Source organism: Dromiciops gliroides, chromosome 3 (genome assembly GCF_019393635.1).
Source record: "Dromiciops gliroides isolate mDroGli1 chromosome 3, mDroGli1.pri, whole genome shotgun sequence".
In the NCBI taxonomy this organism is placed as follows: Eukaryota; Metazoa; Chordata; class Mammalia; order Microbiotheria; family Microbiotheriidae; genus Dromiciops; species Dromiciops gliroides.
In genome coordinates, this window is record NC_057863.1 from 314,475,813 (window position 1) to 314,495,518 (window position 19,706).

Sequence of the window (19,706 nt, forward strand, 5' to 3'; positions counted from 1 at the left end):
ATAGTAGGTAACTGGGAAATATTTTTTGATTTGATCTCAAAATGCCACACTAACTTTAAAGGAACCCCGAAATAGTCTAGGGTTAAGGGGGAATCAACTAGCAAAAGAATGTTAGTGCATCAAGGGATAGAGGGCTAGACTCAAAATTAGGCCGCACTGGAGTCAAGTCCCACATATATTGACTATATGTGGGCTAGTGTTCAGTCTTTCAGTGAGTGCCCTCAGCATTTTCTCTAAGACTTTAAGTTGATGGTGTCCCTTCATAGAAGGATCTTGCTCATTGACAGCTCCCCACATCAATGAAACCAAATGTCTAGATGAATTCACAGGTTTACTGAACGCATTTGACATGGTATCCTTCAACATTCGTGTTATCTTCATTATCTGTTGTCTCAAATCGGTGCCTCACTTTTCACATCTGTAAAATAGGAACAATGAAATTTGTACCACAACTTCAAAAGGTTTTTTTGAGGATAACACTTAAACACTCCATAAATATGGGCTTGCCTTCATCAATAATGATGTACAGTAATCATAGCAATATTGATAATAACATTGATTTCTAAAACAAATGTGGAGAAAGAAGGACTTAGGGGGCAGCTAGGTGGTGCAGTGGATAGAGCACCAGCTCTGGAGTCAGGAGTACCTGGGTTCAAATCCGGCCTCAGACACTTAACACTTACTAGCTGTGTGACCCTGGGCAAGTCACTTAACCTCAATTGCCTCACCAAAAAAAAAAAAAAAAGAAAGACTTAGAAGTTTAGCAAGCTACACATTCAGAAAAAGAACTATGAAGTCTGAATGCAGATTGAAGCAAACTTTTTTCACTTTTTTTTTGGGGGGGGGTGTTTTTTCTTTCTTGTGGTTTTTCCCTTTTGTTCTGATTCTTCCTTCACAATATGACTAATGGGGAGATATGCTTAATATGATTGTACATACATAACCTATATCAGATTGCTTTCAGCCTTGGGGAAGGGGGAGGTAACAGAGGAAGGGAGAAAAATTTGAAACTCAAAATCCTACAAAAATTAATGTTGAAAACTATCTTTACATGTAATTGGGAAAAAATAAAATAGTATCAAGTGAAAAAAATCAAAATAAAAAAAAAGTTTAGCAAAGGATAAGTGACCCTCAAAAGTAGTCCAAAAGTAGAGGCAACTAGGTGGCACAGGGGTTAGAACAGCAGCCCTGGATTCAGGAGGACCTGATTTCAAATCCGGCCTCAGACACTTAACACTTACTAGCTGTGTGACCCTAGGCAAGTCACTTAACCCCAATTGCCTCACCAAAAAAAAAAAAAAAAGGAAGTAGTCCAAAACTGGACACTCTACTCTATCTTGAATAGAATCATGATCCACACAGTCTTGACGCAGGTAAGTCATGACACCTAGCATGGCGAGTGATCAGAAGTCCAGATATGAATAGCATCTATATTCATGATCCTCATAGGGCCTCTTCTGGGAGTTTCCCCCATCAATTTACCCCCAGGCAACAACTGCCATAGATTCAAAGGTACTCTGTGAGTATACACTTCTAAAATCATAGTTCACCAGCCTCCATTGGTACATTTACTTTTGCTAATCGGCTGGGGCATATGAGGTGTTCAGGAGGACCAGCACTCTGGTGTGAGGGCTTGCTGAGCCCTTTTTAGGATGTTCAGCCCCCTTTGGTGTCCACCTGATTCACCCAACTCTCACCTTTGGCTTCAAGTAGCTGTAGCATGCTTGGTGGCCACACCCTGATGAAACTGTCTTGGCCAGCATAACAATAACCAATAGACCTTGTAAGGAATTAATTGTGATTTGGGGTTTTCATAACCCTATCTTTGCTTCCTTATGGTCAGACTGAAAGAACGTAAGCTTAAAAACCTAAGAGAGGATGGGTGTGTACTTTGTGAGATAATTGAAAAAACAAGAGGAACTCTGACCACAGGGAACACTTATTGAAACTAATTAACTATGCCTCCTCTTTTAGCTTTCCCCACACCCACGTGGGTCTGGCTAGATTATATTGGGGGACAGCCCATGTGGGTGTGCTGAGCCAATTAGAGACTCAGCATGGCTAAGAACTGCCCCTCCCCTTCCTGTGAAAAAATCAGTTAGATACAGTTGTGATTTGGTTAGAGGAGGTTAGGAATAAAGGCAGTTAGAGAGTGTTCTGAAAGGAACGGGAAAGGAAAGCAGACATTTAGAGGAGCTGCTGGTGTTTGATCTTCAGACAAAACAGAAGAGACTGCACAGCTAATTCTCCTTAGAGCTACAGATTCCAGGTGTGGTGAGTTTGTTTGTGTTTTTTGAGGCAATGCTGGCTCTTGGGAGCTGGCTGGGGGGGAGGCAGGTTCAGGTGCCTGGGGCCTTTTTAACCCAGAGATTTATACATTGTTTCTAGTTCTATTAATCTCACTTGTGTGATTCAGATAGTGTTTTTACTTGTTGCCATTAATAAACCTGTTTTGTTTTTGGCTGTTTCTTTTCTTATCCAATATTAAGGCGAGCCGCCCGATTAACTCTTCCCATACTAAATTTGGTCCTTACCACCTCAGAACTGAAGGTGAGTTAGAGGCACATCTACCCCAAACATGTGAAGACTTCCCCCAGCAGAATGGGTAGATGGGAACAGCTTGTTCCAGAGGCCATGAAGGCTGCTGAAAAAGGAACTGTAGAGCTTGGGAAGACATCAAAGACTTCATGTTCATCCTCTGCATCGCGGGCCATCAACAGTTGTCTTGACTTTTGTCCTTCTACCAGAATTCTATGACTCAGAAGGCTGACGATTGCGGGACCTGCCTCACTTAAATCCAATTCATGCAAAAGTCAAGCTATCACCCTGTGATGTCACTTGTCCTCTTAAAAAACCAAGGACAAATAACAACTAATCATTCAGCAAAGGCAAATTAGCTCCTGGCATCAAAATAGCAATGTAATAAGACATTCTCCTCCTGTAAGTCTAGGATTCACCCTCCTACAACTATACACAACATCAGTGAAAATACCAGACCTATATTTAAAGCATGTCATTAGTAAACCATGTGTGTAGGGAACACACGTGGCCATGACAATTCATACTCCTTCTTGGTCACAGTCTCTCTCACTGCCAAGCCTAATCTCTTGAATCTATACTTGTCTCTCTTCTCTGCTGCCAAGGGTCATACTCTTTTGGAGTCACCTCTGCTGACTCTCTCTGCCTGTTACTTGCTGGGTGCAGTGTCTCCCTTCGGGTAAGTAGCTTCATTGCCAAATGCCTTAGCTGATGGGAGAAAGAAGGAAAATCACCACCATCTCCAGGTGGGAAATGATTCCTTCTCAAGAGAGGAATTCTTCTTCCATAACTAGTTTTCCTCAAGGCTATGAAGGGTCAACTTCACATAACCCTCCCACCTTGGCTGTGTCCAAGAGCTGGCCCATTTGCTTTTGACCGGCCACCAGGGGTTGGACATCTTTCAATTGCCAATGGCAAGTACCCCTTAAAAGTCCATCACAGAAAACTTCTTAAAGGGGTAACAAGGTCTAACATATTAACACCTTAGGACTGTTACCTGTGCCTTCTATGATTTAATCAACTCTATCAATTTGTATGCTGTTAAACATTTAACAACCTTAATTAAGACATGCTGTTTGGTTTAATCTGCATTAGTAACATTTCTCCACCACTTTAAAAAATCTAGACAATCAACAAAACAACCAAACAAGACCTGATTTTTAATATTTGCCATTATGTTTAAATGATCAAACTGAAATTTTAACTATCTGCTGAAATCTCTGGGTCCTCTGACTTCCTACACACACATACACACACTTCACCTGCATCCAACGAATGAAACCTTTATTAAGACACCTATTACACGAGTCATTTTACTAGTTGCTATATAAAGACAGAAAGTTTAAACCAGTCCCCATTTTTAAAGAGGTAACATTTTACTAGATGCTTCATGATATTTTTGTATTGCTTTCTTAGATTGTTATTTAACTTATATGAATATTTAACCTTATAATCTTTCTATCCCCTACTTTTCCCAGTATAGTGTTGTGTGGTGTTTTGTTTTTTAATGTGTTTAGGTTACTTAAAGGAACAAGATGCTGAGGGATTGGGGTTGGGGGGGGGGTTTGTTTTGGGTTTTGGTAGGCTGCTGATGTTCCCATTCCCATACCGAGAGCAAAGGAGGGGCCAACATTTATGGAGCAGCAAACCAACTATTTGTGCATTTAAGACAATGCCACACATGGAAATAGTTTAAATAAAGACACTTAAATCCTTTTAATCTGTCGACTCTGGGAGCAAAAGAAGAAGAAAGAAATGAAAGAAAATGTTGGCCAAATTAACATTGTAAAGACCTCACAGCTTCCAAAAATTATTTGCCAATATGGCTTAAATCATCTTAAAGAAAAACATCTATTTGGGGGTTATTCTTTTCAAAGGAAAGAAATAAGGTAAAAACCACAGCCATTAGACAGCAACAACAACAAACCCTAGAATTTTTGGTTTTGTTTTATTCTTGTTAACTTAGGTAATTTGTATAAATAGTTATCTATTCAAATAATTTTCCCTTCCCTTTCTTCATAAATGTTATATTTCTTCTACCTATCAAAGACCAAAATGCAATTTTCATTATTGCTATCATCACTTGGGACTGTATAAGAAAACTGCCTGCAAAGGGAGAATGGGACATAAAGACTGGGTTACAGCTTAAGAAAATGCATTTGGCAGGATGTTAAAATTAATAATGTAATAATAGTAATAATGATGTGTTAACAATAATATATTCTTTCCAAAGCACGTTTCCTATGGGGATCTCAAAGCATCCAACACTTAGGACACATTCTTGGGCCACGTTGATTCTCTGGCAAAAGTACTATACTTTAAAAAGAAAAAATTTAAGACTAACCCATCTTCATGCCTTCTTATCTTTCTCATATGACTAAGTGGTTCACTTGGAATTTTTAAAGACTTTTCTGTTCATGTTTTAACCTTGGGACACTGGGTAAACTCTTTCTTGCTTCTACAAAGGAAACACATTTGAGTTTTCCCCTCACAGTTGTGTTGTGCAGGTGCCTGCCTAGAAGCCAGAGCCAGAAGCAGGAAGTAATGGAGGAACATTAGTGATGGCCCAGTGGATGTATAGGGAGAGAACTAGGCTTTTATCATCCATATTTCTCCCTGCCTTTCTACATTTACTTGTCCCCAAAAATACCATGCAAGCCCAGCTGCAGTACATAAAAGTTGGAGCCAGGAGCAGGAGTTGGGGATAGTTACATGATGGATTATTCAGTAGGGCCCGTGTCTCTCTAAAGCAGAATGCTGATGGTTGGAAGGAGTTAGCCATAGCAGGTTGGGTTGGAAGGTCACCCAGGGTACTCCAATGCCAGGACACAGGACTCTAAAATGTGTGGACTTAATGAGCTTTCGGAGCTCAAGGAAGATGCACTGGCCTGGGTTCAAAGGCCTGAGGTTCTCTCTCCAGCTTTGCCACTAACTAACTACATTATCTTCATTCAATTCAATAACAATTATTATCCATCCACACTATGCAAGGGGGTGTGACCCTGGGCAAATCACTTAACCCCACTGTGCTCCAGGAAACTCCCTCAGACTACTAGTTTCAGAGAATGTGTTGAACTGCACTGGTAGAAGGAATACCTTCATGAAGCTTCCTACACCCATGAAATCACAGGTCCAGTCCCCTTCCCTATCCCCACCTGCAACGAAGCATTGTGTAGTGGATAGAGACCAGTCCTTCAAGTTGGGCTGGAAAGATGGTGGGAAATAAGCATTTATTAGGCACCTACTTTGGGCCAGGTACTGTGCTAAGTGGTTTAAACTTTATCTCATTTGATCCTCACAACAGCCCCAGGAGGTAAGTACTATTATCTTCATTTTACAGATGAGGAAGTGGAAACAAACAAGTTAAGTGACTTGCCCAGGGTCATGGAGTTTTGAACATAACTACTAAATAGCTAAATCTGGATTTGAACTCAGGCCTTATGATTCCAGGCCTGGCAATCTTGCCACTGCCCCACCTAGCTAACTTGGACAGTATTTGAAGATTCAAATCTGGCCCCTGGCACTTTAGGATAAAGTGATTTAGAGTTGGAAGGAACTTTAGAAGCTGGCTGATCCTCATTTTTTAGATGAGGAAACTGAGGCCTTGAGAAATTATTGTTTTTTTATGCTTCGTTTTCAAAGAGGACCAATGATGTCATGGAGTGATGTCCTGAGTCCTTAGGTAATAGGATTTAAGTGAGGCAGAGTTGAACAAAATTGTCAGCCTCACTCTCTCCTCCAAAGTCATCAAAGTCCAGTGGCAAAACAAAAATCAGGATGACCAGTCATGGCTGAGGATGCATTGGATGACCTTCAGTGTCTTCTATGTCTGACCAAGCTCTATGGGTCCCACAATGCCTGCTTCCCCCAACTTCATGGCCTTTAGAACAAATCATTTTCATCTGCTCATTCCACTGGGGAAAGCCTTCTCCTGCTTGAGATAGACATCTCCTAACTCACCAATGTGTTTGAAGCTTATTGATTACCCTCAACCTGAAAAGATTAAGTGACTTGCCCAGTGACATAGGTAGCAAGTGGCAAGGCTGGGATTGAATCCAGGACTGAGAGTTGAATCAAGGTCTTCTGACTGCAAAAGTAGCATTTGTTCCCCTGCACTACACTAGCTGCATGGCCTGTAATTCTTTTTTTTTTTTTTAAAGTGAGGCAATTGGGGTTAAGTGACTTGCCCAGGGTCACACAGCTAGTAAGTGTTAAGTGTCTGAGGCCGGATTTGAACTCAGGTACTCCTGACTCCAGAGTCGGTGCTCTATCCACTGCGCCACCTAGCCGCCCCATGGCCTGTGATTCTTGATCAGTCACTTAAATCTCTTATGTACATATGGAACTTGCTTATCTACAAGTCATAGACTATTGAGCTCTGCATTTGCCCAGGTAAAAGGAGTTCCCACACCTGGAATTCCCTACCATGACAAAAATCACATATCCTTCCCCTATTCAAATATGTTCAAGGCCCCAATAATTTCCCCTCTCTGGGCCACTGTTTCTTCATCCCTCAAACAGCAGTTGGCCAAGAAAATGTTCAATGTGTTCCAGTTCTTACATTGTATTAGATAAGACTCTTATGTTTCCCACCTTCCACCTGTTAGGAAGCCTTGCTCAGACTACAAAGTGATGAAGTGTCGTTTGCAAGACTCCAATTTGATCTTATTCCTCAGGACAGATGGAGCTTTTCTTCCTGGCAAAGCTCTGAAGGTGATTGCTTCTGATGACGTGCATTTCAGTGTAGGCTGCATTTAAACTGAACCTCCCATTCTTTCCTCTCTCATACCTACTTAAGGACCAGTATTTATACACAGCTATGTAATTATCTGCTAAGCAAGTGAAAAAAGAGCACAGCAACTCAAGTGTTGTGGAAGGGAGGCTGAGCGTACAGTAGTTTTATGAAAGTACACTTGACATTGACAGGTGCGGAAGGCCTGCACGTTTGAATAGGCCTCAAAAGCTATCAGGAGGCCTGAGCCTTTCTAGAAAAGCTCTTTCAGGGAGCCACCACAGCTTAAAAGCCATAGCCCAGGTGGCCTTAAAGCCTTATAACTGCTTATTAACAATTATCCTTAAAAATGATAAATGCTGTATAACTCTGGGAAGGAAGTCTGTGTTCAACATGGAAACGATATGTTGGGCAGCTAGATGGCACAGTGGATAGAGCACTGGGCCTTGGGGTCAGGCTGAATTATCTTTGAGAGTTCAGATCTGGCCTCAGATATCTACTAGCTGCATGACCTTGAGCAAATCACTTAACCCTGTTTGCCTCAGTTTCCTCATCTGTAAAATGAGCTGGAGAAGGATCCAGTATCTGTGCCAAGAAAACCCCAAATGGGGTCACAAAGGGTCAAACATGACTCAATAACCCCCACATGGAGATGTGTTGGTTTGATTCACAGATGATCTACAATTTGAGCTCTTTCCTGTTTGTTTTACAGTGAGGTGTTTAAGAAATCTAAGGTGGGAAATGTCAGCACTTGGGATAGAATAGATTCAGCTTCTGTTTAAACAAACAATTATAGCTGGTAAGGCTTTCCATGACATTCATTATCTTTGGGGGGAAGTTATTTGGTGTATTCTTTCAAAACAAATTAAAGGCTCCACAACTCCAAGAAATGCCCACTAAAAAAAAAAATCACATTTGGCCATACTTTTTATAGATAGTGCTCCGTATGTTTGTGCTGAGAATTAATCAAACCCTTTAATTCTGTTTGATTAAACCAACACTTAATAAGTGTCCCTGGAACAGCCTGATTCAATTCTGGGTTTAGTGACCGGAAAACCTAGCCTTAGATATGTAGCAATAAGCAAGTCACTGAACCCTTCTGAATCCAGGTAACTCTTTAAAACTTTGAATTATAACTGGATCGCAATCTTTCCAGTCACCCACCAGGAAACCAGGGCTTAACTTTGGCATCTTGGCATCTTGGCATCGGTCCTATCACTGCTTCTCCTCACTTGGAACTCTGCTCTCTGGTTCTGACCTTCAGAGGCCTTTCCCTCCTCCTCCCCCCTCCCCTCCCCTTCTCTTCAGTTTACTGAAGACGTCAGCTTTTGACGTCTGCCCAGGAACTGAGATGACCTGAGTGGATGAATACAAACTCACCTAATCTAAATCCTATCTAGCTGCCCCAGACCATGCCTGCCCACAGTCATCTTCCTGGAAACCTGGGCCTACCTGGGTTTCTTACCATCTTCCCTGATACCACACCACACACATTTAGCCCCCATCCTCCCATTTTACTTCTCACTCTGAGAGCAGTCATCAAATTGTTATCACCATTATTCCCAGAAAAGACATGACAATCCACACTGTCCAATGGCTCCATTCAAAATCCCTGTCATTCTTCAGACCCAAACTTCCTTCCCTGGTCACTATTCTCTATATGTGTCCCTGTTAGAAGGTAAGCTCTTTGAAGGCATGGATTCTTTTTACTTTTGTATTTGTATCCCCAGTGGCTAGCATAGTACCTGGCACAAAGTGACTACTTAATAATGTTCATCCATTCATTTATGTATTCATTACTTGGGTAAAGGAGTTCCCACACTCGGAGTTTCCACACAAAAGAAATTGTAGGTGCCTGATTTATTGATGTAATAAGTTTCTACTAGCTTCAAGGTACTGTGCTCCCGGTGCTTTTAAAGATGAAAATGTGATACTTTCTGATCTCAAGGAACTCAGGAGAAAATGACCAATATAATACAAGGTACAGTATGATGGGGAAAAAGAGCTCCAGACAATGCATTCTAAGAAACCAGAAGAATAGCATATGCAATGGCTACAGTAAGGTAAATAAATATAAACTAAAAGACAATTAATTCATGTCGAACAAAATGAAGGATGTTGCTTCCAAGCAGCTAACATTAAAAAACACACTTCCTTTTTAGAAATGATAAATTTGGAAGATTTTTTGTAAGAGTGCTAGAGGGAAGAGAAGACTTGGAGGGGGAAGGGATCAGGGAAGACTTAATGAGTGAGATGGCATCAGAGTTGAAACTTGAAGGAAGAGAATGAAAAAGCAAGGAGGTAGGAAAGGGTATGCCACATTGGAGAAACACCCAGTCATTCACATTTGCTTCAATTAAGAGTATATAAAAGGAGCTAATGGGAAAAGAAGCTGGCAAAGTAGGTTGGACTCAGATTGTGGAGGATCTTAAAATGTAGGCTAAATCATTTGCATTTTATTCTATAGACCATAAGGAGTTATTGAGTAGGGCAGAGACATGATAAGACTGTGTATTAGAAAATTATCTGGGCAGCTGTGTGAAGTATGAGAAAAGGGGAGAGACTGCAGGCATAGCTAACTAAAATTTTCACTTAGCAAATTATTAACAAATAGATACATCCATATCCCTTGCCACCCTGGAGAAACCTCTGTGCTAATTGGTGACTTTCTCCCTGGGAACACCTCTCTCTGGAAAGGACCTCAGCCATATTTCACCCCACCCCCATCTGGATTCACTCTCTGGACTCCTTTACTTTGCCCCATGGTACCCTTCCCTCCCTCCCTACTCCTTTTCAGATCTCCTATATGTATTTTTTTTTTTTGCGGGACAATGGGGGTTAAGTGACTTGCCCAGGGTCACACAGCTAGTAAGTGTCAATTGAGCGTCTAAGGCCGGATTTGAAGTCAGGTACTTCTGAATCCAGGGCCGGTGCTTTACCCACTGCACCACCAAGCTACCCGCTATATGTATTGTTTTTACCCTAATTAGAATGTAAGCTCTTTGAGGGTAGGGACTTTTGGGGGGGTTTTGTATTTGTATTTGTATCGCCATGGCTTACCTTGTACATAATAAGAAATTAATAAATGTTCTTTCATCTAACTTATGTCTGTCTGTCTACCTAAAAAAGTTAATGTACCATAAACAGTGTCCAACTTTCTACTTAGGGGTAAAGTTCTCATTGGCAGAACCTATTCAAATGTTAACTGTATATATAATTTAGTAATAAAATAAATCAACATTTGTTCTAAGAGTTGGATTCTCTTTTTATCTTTTATAATAGTTTGGCTTTTTTTTTTTTTATAATTTCAAAATGCTGTTACAGTCAAGTTTCCAGGCATCTGCTTCAGTTGACATAACTGAAAATGAGTTTGGCCTATTCTGGGTCATTTGGCTGTTTAATTCATCTTTTATTATCTAACTTAGAAAGGGAATATTGGCCTGGAGCCTTAGAAGTAGGAAGTGTTAGATCAATGTTTTTTAAACATCCATAAATTTCACTGGCCAAAAGGGACTTGTCTCTGTAGGTTGAATTACCAGACACAGTACAGTTTTCATGTAAAATTCTGTGAGCAATTTGAAGATTGTTAGGCCAACTGCAGTTGTGTTACTTTGTTCAAGTTCCATAAGGCTCTATATGTAGTAGGCATAAAATAAATGTTTGCCAAGTTTATCGAGTAGTAAGGGATATTCAACTTTTGCTACAAAAAGTACATTCTTTTTTTCATGTCATCAATATGTATTCTTAACTCACAGACACTTCACTTTTGGGGTTTTTTTTTTTTTGCAGGGCAGTGAGGGTTAAGTGACTTGCCCAGGGTCACACAGCTAGTAAGTGTCAAGGGTCTGAGAATAGATTTGAACTAAGGTCCTCCTGAATCTAGGACTGCTGCTCTATCCACTGTTCCACCTAGCTGCCCTGACACTTCACTGTTTAAGAAAGGTTCACATATATTTTAAATTGAAGATTTCTTTTGAAAATTCATAGATTGATCTTGCAGGAATCTGAATGTCCTTTTTAAGTAAAGGAACTGGACCTGTGATTTCGTGAAGTAAAGGGAACTCCCAGATAAAGAAACTCTTCCTACCAATGTAGATCAGCTTCTTTTCTGCAATTTAATAAGAGTTGCCTTAGCCCAGGGATTCTTAATCTTTTTTTCTTTCCATAGGAACTCTGCTGAAGCCTATGTACTCCTCAGAATAGTGTTTTTAAAGTATTAAATAAAATATATAGGATTACAAAGGAAACCAACTATAATGAAATCAAATTGTGTATATATGCGCATATATGCATAAAAACACATGTATGTACATGCATATACACAGACACTTAAAAGCAAGCTCACATCCATGACAATATTTCTAGCGGCTCTTTTTGTGGTGGTTAAGAATTGGAAATCAAAGGAATGCCCATCAATTGGGGAATGTGGTATATGATAGTGAAGGAATATTGCTGTGCTATAAGAAAGAACAAGCAGGATGATTTCAGAAAGGCCTGGAAATATTTGTATGAACTTAGGTATGGTAAAGTGAGCAGAACCAAGAGAACATTGTATACAGAGACAGCAATATTGTTTGATGAAGAACTATGAATGATTTAACTGTTCTCAACAATACGATGATCCAAGACAATCCCAAAGGACTAATGATGAAGCATACTATCCAACTCGCCTCCGGAATAAAAACTGTTATTGATTGAATACATGCTGAAGTATACTATTTTTCACTTTCTTTATTTCATTTTTTCCTTCTATTCAAGTCTTCTTATATAAAATGACTAACATGGAAATGTTTTATATAGTTATACATGTATAATATGTATCTGATTCCTTACTTCCTCAAGGAGTATGAGGGAGGGATAGAATTTGGAACTCAAAACTTTAAATAAAAATGTTTACTTTTTTTTTTTTTTTAAGGTAAGCTCAGGGGCAGCTAGGTGGCGCAGTGGATAGAGCACCGGCCCTGGAGTCAGGAGTACCTGAGTTCAAATCTGGCCTCAGACACTTAACACTTACTAGCTGTGTGACCCTGGGCAAGTCACTTAACCCTAATTGCCTCACTAAAAACAAAACAAAACAAAACGAAAAAACAAAAGGTAAGGTCACGGACCACAGGTTAAGAGCCACCACCTTAGATAGTTGGGCCTAGAACAATGAGAAATTAATGACTTGCCCAGGATCATAGAGCCAATATGCATCAGAACAGGACTTGAACCCAGATCTTCTTGACACTGTCAGCACACTTATCAGTACACCAAGCTGACTCTCATATTCTCTTAATTAGTTAAACATTATGAAACTCATGGGAGGTGAACGTTCTAAGGTACAGTAGTTTAGCCTGAGCAGTTGGGGCATGTTTTATCCATTTTACTAGAACAATAACAACCCCTAAAACAAAAGATATTTAAATAATTTCACTTTTTTAAAAAATCAATTCTATGTTGCTTAAAATTTGACTTTTGAAATACTTAAATTTTAAAAATGAAAAAACCTTTAAAAACTATTTTGCCCAAATCAGCATGAAAAATATTAAAATATCATAGAGCTCCTTCATAAGTATTTTTTGTTTGTTTGTTTGTTTTTGTGGGGCAATGAGGGTTAAGTGAAGTGACTTGCCCAGGGTAACATAGCTAGTAAGTTGTCAAGTGTCTGAGGCCAGATTTGAACTCAGGTACTCCTGAATCCAGGGGCCAGTGCTTTATCCACTGTGCCACCTAGCTGCCCCTCATAAATTTTTTTTTTTTAACTGAATTGAACTCACTCTTCATTTTTTCTCCTCTAATCTCTTAGTGGGCTGGGGGGGTGTGTGTGTGGTGGGGATGGATTTTCTTGATTTTTCAATTCTCTGAGGATTTTAAATTCATAATTAATAATTAAAGAAAAGCTATATTATTTCTAGGTACTAAAAGAGATACACATTTTAATAAGGCAGAACTGCCTTGATGGAAATATATTGATTAATAGGATGTATGTGTATATATACACATACACATATGGAGGTGTGTATACTGTATTATATGTGCACATGTGTATATTCATGTATGTCTTTATGTGTTTATGTCATGTATGTATGTGCATATGACATACCCAGAGTAACGATACTACAAACTAATTTATAAGGGGATTATACCTATGCCCTATCTTTTAGAGTTATTGGGAAAATGTGTTTTGTGAACACTTAAACTTTTTATATAAATATGAGCTATTATTATTAGAGAAGTGCAAAACAAAGTAACACATGAGGTCTCTAAAATGGAACTCATTATCTTTTGCCCTAAGTCCTGTCCCCTCTCCCCTTCTCCCCACTTCCCCCAAGCCTTCCCTATTTCTATAGAGGACAGCACCATCTTCCTAGGCACTTCAGGCTCATAATCCAGGGCGTCATCCTGGATTCTTCACTCTCTCTCACCTGGAGTAGCCAAGTTCTTGTCAAGGCTTTCACCTCTGTGCCATGTTTCACATATGTCCCTTTATCTTGTCTGACTCTGCTACCACACTATACAGCCCTCATCACCTTAGATATGGACCATTACAATAGGCTGATAGTGAGTCTGTCTGCCTCATCTCTCTCCAATCCATTCAGTCACCAAGATGATTTTCCTAAAGCTCCAATTTGACCATGTCACCTCCCCCACAGTTAAAATTTGACTTTCGAAATACTTATATTTTGAAAATGAAAAAAACCCACTTAATTAACTCCAGTGGCTCCCTATGGCCTCCAGGATCAAATAGAAAATTCTCTGTTTGATGCTCAAAGCCCTTCAAAACCTAGCCCTTACATACCTTTCCAGTCTTCTCACGCCTTACTCCCTGCAGCCAGCACTTACATCCAGTGACACTAGCCTCTTTATTTTCACCAAGTGGCTTCCCTGGATTCCTTTGTTTATTGTTGTTTGTCCTTCATTCTCAAAGAGGACCATGACATCAAGGTGAGTCATGACCTGCAGTGAATTGGATTTAAGTGAGGGAGGGCTGAGCAAGGACACCAACTTCCCTCTCTTCCATAGCTATCTGGGTCCAGTGGCAAGATATATATCAGGACAACTGGAGATGGCCCTGGATATTTGAGGCATTTGGGGATAAGTGACTTGCCCAGGGTCACACAGTGCCTGAGGTGAGATTTTTTTTTTTTTGGTGAGGCAATTGGGGTTAAGTGACTTGCCCAGGGTCACACAGCTAATAAGTGCCAAGTGTCTGAGGCTGGATTTGAACTCAGGTCCTCCTGAATCCAGGGCTGGTGCTCTATCCACTGCACCACCTAACTGCCCCGAGATTTTTTTTTTTAACATTGTGCATAGTTAGTTATTCATTCAGAGGGTCATATGTGTACTCAGATCTATAGTCTTGGGTTACCAGAGTATAGGGCTTTCTACTTTGCTAAAGCCAGGGTCCTTTTGAAGTTCCCAGTAGGTGTCATTAGAAACCCATGCTTCTCTTTGATTGGCATCAATGACTTAAAAAAATTTTTTTGGTATATGTTCCAGGTGATTTTCTTCCATGTATCACCTTCGAGATCTTTGGAGCTCTTCTACTCTTTGCTTCTCAGCAGCTGCTGCTTCTAAATTCCCTTCTTCCAAAAACTTTTGATCTGGCCTGAATCTAGCATCTGTCGGAGGAAGGAGATCTCTCAGGACAGGATCTAAGTCATTGAGTTCAATAGCGAACCTTGTAAAACCATAGTAGAGTTCATAATTGGTTGGCATGGAATCTGGCCTCCATATGCACTTTGCTGGTGGTGGTACAACACAGTATAATCCTTCATGAGTAGCCCATCAGAGTGTGAACTCCTACAGGGCAGGGGATGTTTTTGCCTCTTTTTGTATGCCAGCCACGCAGTGCCTGGCACCTAGTAGGCATTTTATAAGTATTTGTTGATTGATTCCCAGTTGGGGCAAAGAGGATCAGGAAAGGATTCCTAGAGGAGGTGACATTTGCATTGGCCTTTAAATAATGGGTAAGAAATTTAATGGAAAAGAGAGGGAGGGAAGATAACTCAGCAGAGAGAATAGTATAGACAAAAGCATAGAAGTGTTCTCAGGGGGAAGGGAGCTGAGAGTTGGTCTGAGCATAGAGTTATGAGAAATAATTTTGGATAGATAGGGTTTTACCAGATTATGGAGAACTTTGAATGTTTCCATAAAGCTTTATTGTTGTTCTGTTATTATAGTCCTGTCTGACTCTTCATGACCCCACTTGAGGTTTTCTTGGCAGAGATAGTAGCGTGGTTAGCCATTTCCTTCTCCAGTTCATTTTACAGATTAGGAAACTGAAGCAAACTGGGTTAAGTGACTTGCCCAGAGTCACTCAGCTAATAAGTGTCTGAGGTCAGATTTCAACTCAAGGATGTGTCTTCCTGAATCAAAGGCCAGCACTCCATCCGCTGCACCACTTAGCTACCCATCCATAAAGCTAGACTTATATAATACACTTATATAACCAGGTATGTATTCTAATTGTTTCCAACATAAGAGAACTTGCCAGAGCTTGTGCTTTGCTGGCACAACTTTAAAAAAAACCCCAAGGTCAAATGCATGCCCACAAAAATGAGGCACTGGAATAAGAGTTTAATGGAGAGAGTCCACATTAAAAAAAAAAAAGTAAAGAAAAACAAACAAACAAAGCCTATCTGTCCTCAGTTTAATCATCTGGAAAATGGATAGAATGATATTATTCCTACATCTCTTATGGATGATGTGAAGCTAGTTCACTGACATAAGTAAAATGCATTGAACACTTTTTATACAAACACCAGTGGCATGTGTTGCAATACTCTCAGCTTCTGGCAACAAGACTGACATATTTCAGTTGAAAGTGTATGCATGTGCAGATGTTATTTTCAAATACAACAGATCAGAAATGATTGTTGCTATAATCCAGTATTGTGCCACTCATGGTGACAAACTGCTGTGCCTGAGAAACCATTGCCTTTTAATCGATGATTCAATAGGAAGTTATACATAGTAACATTGAAGGAAGAGAATAAAGGCATCGCACCATCACCTGACAAAAATATGCCAGTGGTGCCCAGGTGTGGAGACAGGTTTCTGCATGTTTCAGGAGTAGAATTATTTCAGTGTTTATTATATTTGTTAAAGTCAGAACCTAATTAGATTTTTGACAAAATGTAGCAAGGTTATTTTTCTCAACAGCAACACAATAAGCAAATAATTAAATTAATTTTATGGTGCATTTTTTTCATAGGGCTCAGTGCCTTCATTTACAGACATACCTTGTTTTATTGTACTTCATTTTATTGCACTTTGCAGACACTGCATTTTTTTCCCCACAAATTGAAGGTTTGTGGCAACCCTACATTGACCAAGTCTATTAGGGCCATTTTTTTCCGACAGCATGTTGCTCACATTGTGTGTCTGCATCATATTTTGGTAATTCTAATAATATTTCAAACTTTTTCATTCTTATTACATCTATTATGGTCATCTGTGATCAGTGATCTTTGATGTTACTATTGTAATTGTTTTGGGATGCCATGAACCACACTCATATGACAGTGAACTTAATCGACAAATGTCATGTGTGTTCTAACTGCTCCACCTCCCAGCTGCTCCCCCATCTTTCTCCCTCTCCTTAGGCCTCCCTATTCACTGAGACACAACTGTAATGAAGAATATTAAACTTAGTTGATAAAGCAGTGGCAGCAGCAGGGTTTGAGAGGATTGACTCCAATTCTGAAAGTTCTGCTGTGGGTAAAATGCCATCAAACAGCATCCCACACTGCAGAGAAATCTGTCATGAAAGGAAGAGTCAACCGATGGTGCAAATTTTACTGTTGTCTTATTTTATTTTTATTTTATTTTATTTTTTGTTTTTGTTTTTTGTTTGTTTTTGGCAGAGCAATAAGGGTCAAGTGACTTGCCCAGGGTCACATAGCTAGTAAGTGTCAAGTGTCTGAGACTGGATTTGAACTCAGGTTCTCCTGAATCTGAGGCCAGTGCTTCATCCACTTAGCCACCTAATTGCCCCCACTGTTGTCTTATTTTAAGAAACTGCCACAGCCACCCCAACCTTCAGCAGCCGCCACCCTGATCAGTCAGCAGCCATCAGCGTCAAGGCAAGGTCCTCCACCAGCAGAAAGATTATGGCTTGCTGAAGGCTCAGATGAGGGTTAGCATTTTTTAGCAATAAGTATTTTTTTTTTTTTTTAGTGAAGCAATTGGAGTTAAGTGACTTGCCCAGGGTCACACAGCTAGTAAGTGTTAAGTGTCTGAGGCCGGATTTGAACTCATGTACTCCTGACTCCAGGGCCAGTGCTCTATCCACTGCGCCACCTAGCTACCCCAACAATAAGTATTTTTAATTAAGATATATATATATATATATATATTTTTTTTTAAAGACATAATACTCTTATACACTTAATTTTATATTCACTGGGAAAGCAAAACATTCATGTACTCAATTTATTGCAATATTCACTTTAGTGCAGTGTTCTGGAACCAAACTCACAATATCTCCAAAGTATAGCTATATATATTTGTTCATTCTCTCATAATGAAGATGGGGAGGATGGAGCAGAGAGGAAAAGAATGTAAAAGCAGACAGGACGTTACACATTCCACAATCTAGACAAATAAACAGCTTTGGCACATGTAAGGTCTGCATTTGAGTCCTGATTCTGACAACTCTACTGGTTGTACAACCTTGGGCAAGTCACCTCACCTCCTCAGGGTCTCATATTTCTCATCTATAAAATTAGTCTTTGTCTTGATTGTCTAAGAACTAGCCTCGCTAAATTTGGAGAGACATATCACCAGAAGGTTGACCTTCTGGTAATGAATGAGGTAATGAATTATTTTGTCCACAGAAACTCATGAAACTATCTACTAGGTATGGAAAGGGTCGCAACCTGCATCAATAGAAGGATACCCACAGAATTGAAATTGTGTCATTTAAAATATTGGGGGCCAGCCTGTCTCTGTTTCAAATTATTGGGAAACTTGACTGGGGTTTTTAAGATATTGCTACTTATAAATTAATGGCTATTGCACCAATTTTTGGCATTAAGCATTTATTAATCATATTAAATGATAGTAAAAAGTTGACCATGTGTCTGCCTGACTTCCCTACTAGTTATATACCTAGCACATTTTTCCAATCAGGAGAGGAGAGAGTGTGGCTAGCTGAAGCAGGTCCCTAGTGCAAGAGAGAGAGCACATGGTTCCAATAGAGTTCAGAAGCCTTACATTACGAGAGAGAGAGAGAGAGAGAGAGAGAGAGAGAGGTGAGAGAGAGAGAGAGAGAGGAGAGGAGAGAGAGAGGGAGAGAGCTTAGCTACCACAGCCTTCCTCACCTACCATGTCCCCCAGAATAGCCTTCACCTAATGATCTCCATTCTCTTTTCCTCTTCTGATAGAGGTGGCTCTTGCACATTGATCAAAGCTCACTGGACTAGAATCATTCAATTTCATTGGTGAGGGTGGTCCATATTAGAATGAGCTATAGCTAATAGGTCAGGGTCTAGTGAAAGACAAACCCTCTCAGGTTTTAATCTCTATTGAGTTCGTCAATCTCCATTTCTATTGATCCACCCATGGGCTCCTGGATGGTCCCAAAAGAGATTAGCTAAAGTTTCTGAGCTAAGCCTTCGAGGTGGGGGGTCCTGTGTCCCCAAAAAGTCCATTATTAATAATTATTTTCTCACAAATTATAGGTCTTTGAATATTGGAGTATTGTCTGAAAGAATAAAAAGTACATCCAAAGGTTGTTGCAAAGGCTTATGGTTAAAATAAGTAGACTCCAAGGCATTATCAATGATTATTGTAAACTATAATTTGTATTAAGGATATCATTGAGAGGTACATAAGATACAGAAAAGGAGTCACCAAGTGAGAATGAGAAACAATAGATAGCCCAAATATTACATTGGTACAATAAACATGCTAAAGAAAATGAGGAAGGCACCAAGGTATTGGACATGTCTTCTATGAAGAATTCATGAAAAGAAATCGACAAAAATAGCACAGATCTATAGCAGTGGAAAGAGTACAAATGCTGGCAAAATCACAGGTCCTTCAAAACATTAAATTATATTTTTCTCAATTAGTAAGTTTGAACCACTAAAGACCCAAAAGCTATTATTTGTGATCCCCACCTCTAATTTTAAAATGCTCTATTTCTAGTCTGCTATTAAGTATGATTTTGGGCAAGGCTCTCCTTCTCTGCACCTCAATTTCCCCATCTGTACATAACATTTTAAAAAGATAAACTGCTGTTCTCTTATAACAGAACTGTCCTCAAAGTCGAGGGCCTTCTCACCCTAGAGCATCCAACCACTTCCCTGCAGCCTTCTCAAACTGGAATATTCCTCTATCTGATCTGCACCCCTACTTCTCCCATTGGTGAGTTCCTCCTGAAGTCTCCATTTTGTGGTGCACCCAACCAAACCTTAATTCTACTCCTTGACTGTTCCTAACTTCT

The 19,706-nt window shown here is 39.9% G+C and overlaps 1 long non-coding RNA gene across 1 annotated transcript in view; it reads right to left on the bottom strand.

The window, feature by feature from the left end:
- Positions 1–243: 243 nt before the first annotated feature.
- The window catches only part of LOC122745805, a 77,231-nt gene continuing 57,768 nt past the window's right edge, over positions 244–19,706 (bottom strand). Inside the window, exon 4 of the long non-coding RNA XR_006355492.1 lies at positions 244–418. This is a non-coding gene — a long non-coding RNA (uncharacterized LOC122745805). The remainder of the gene's footprint in view (positions 419–19,706) is intronic.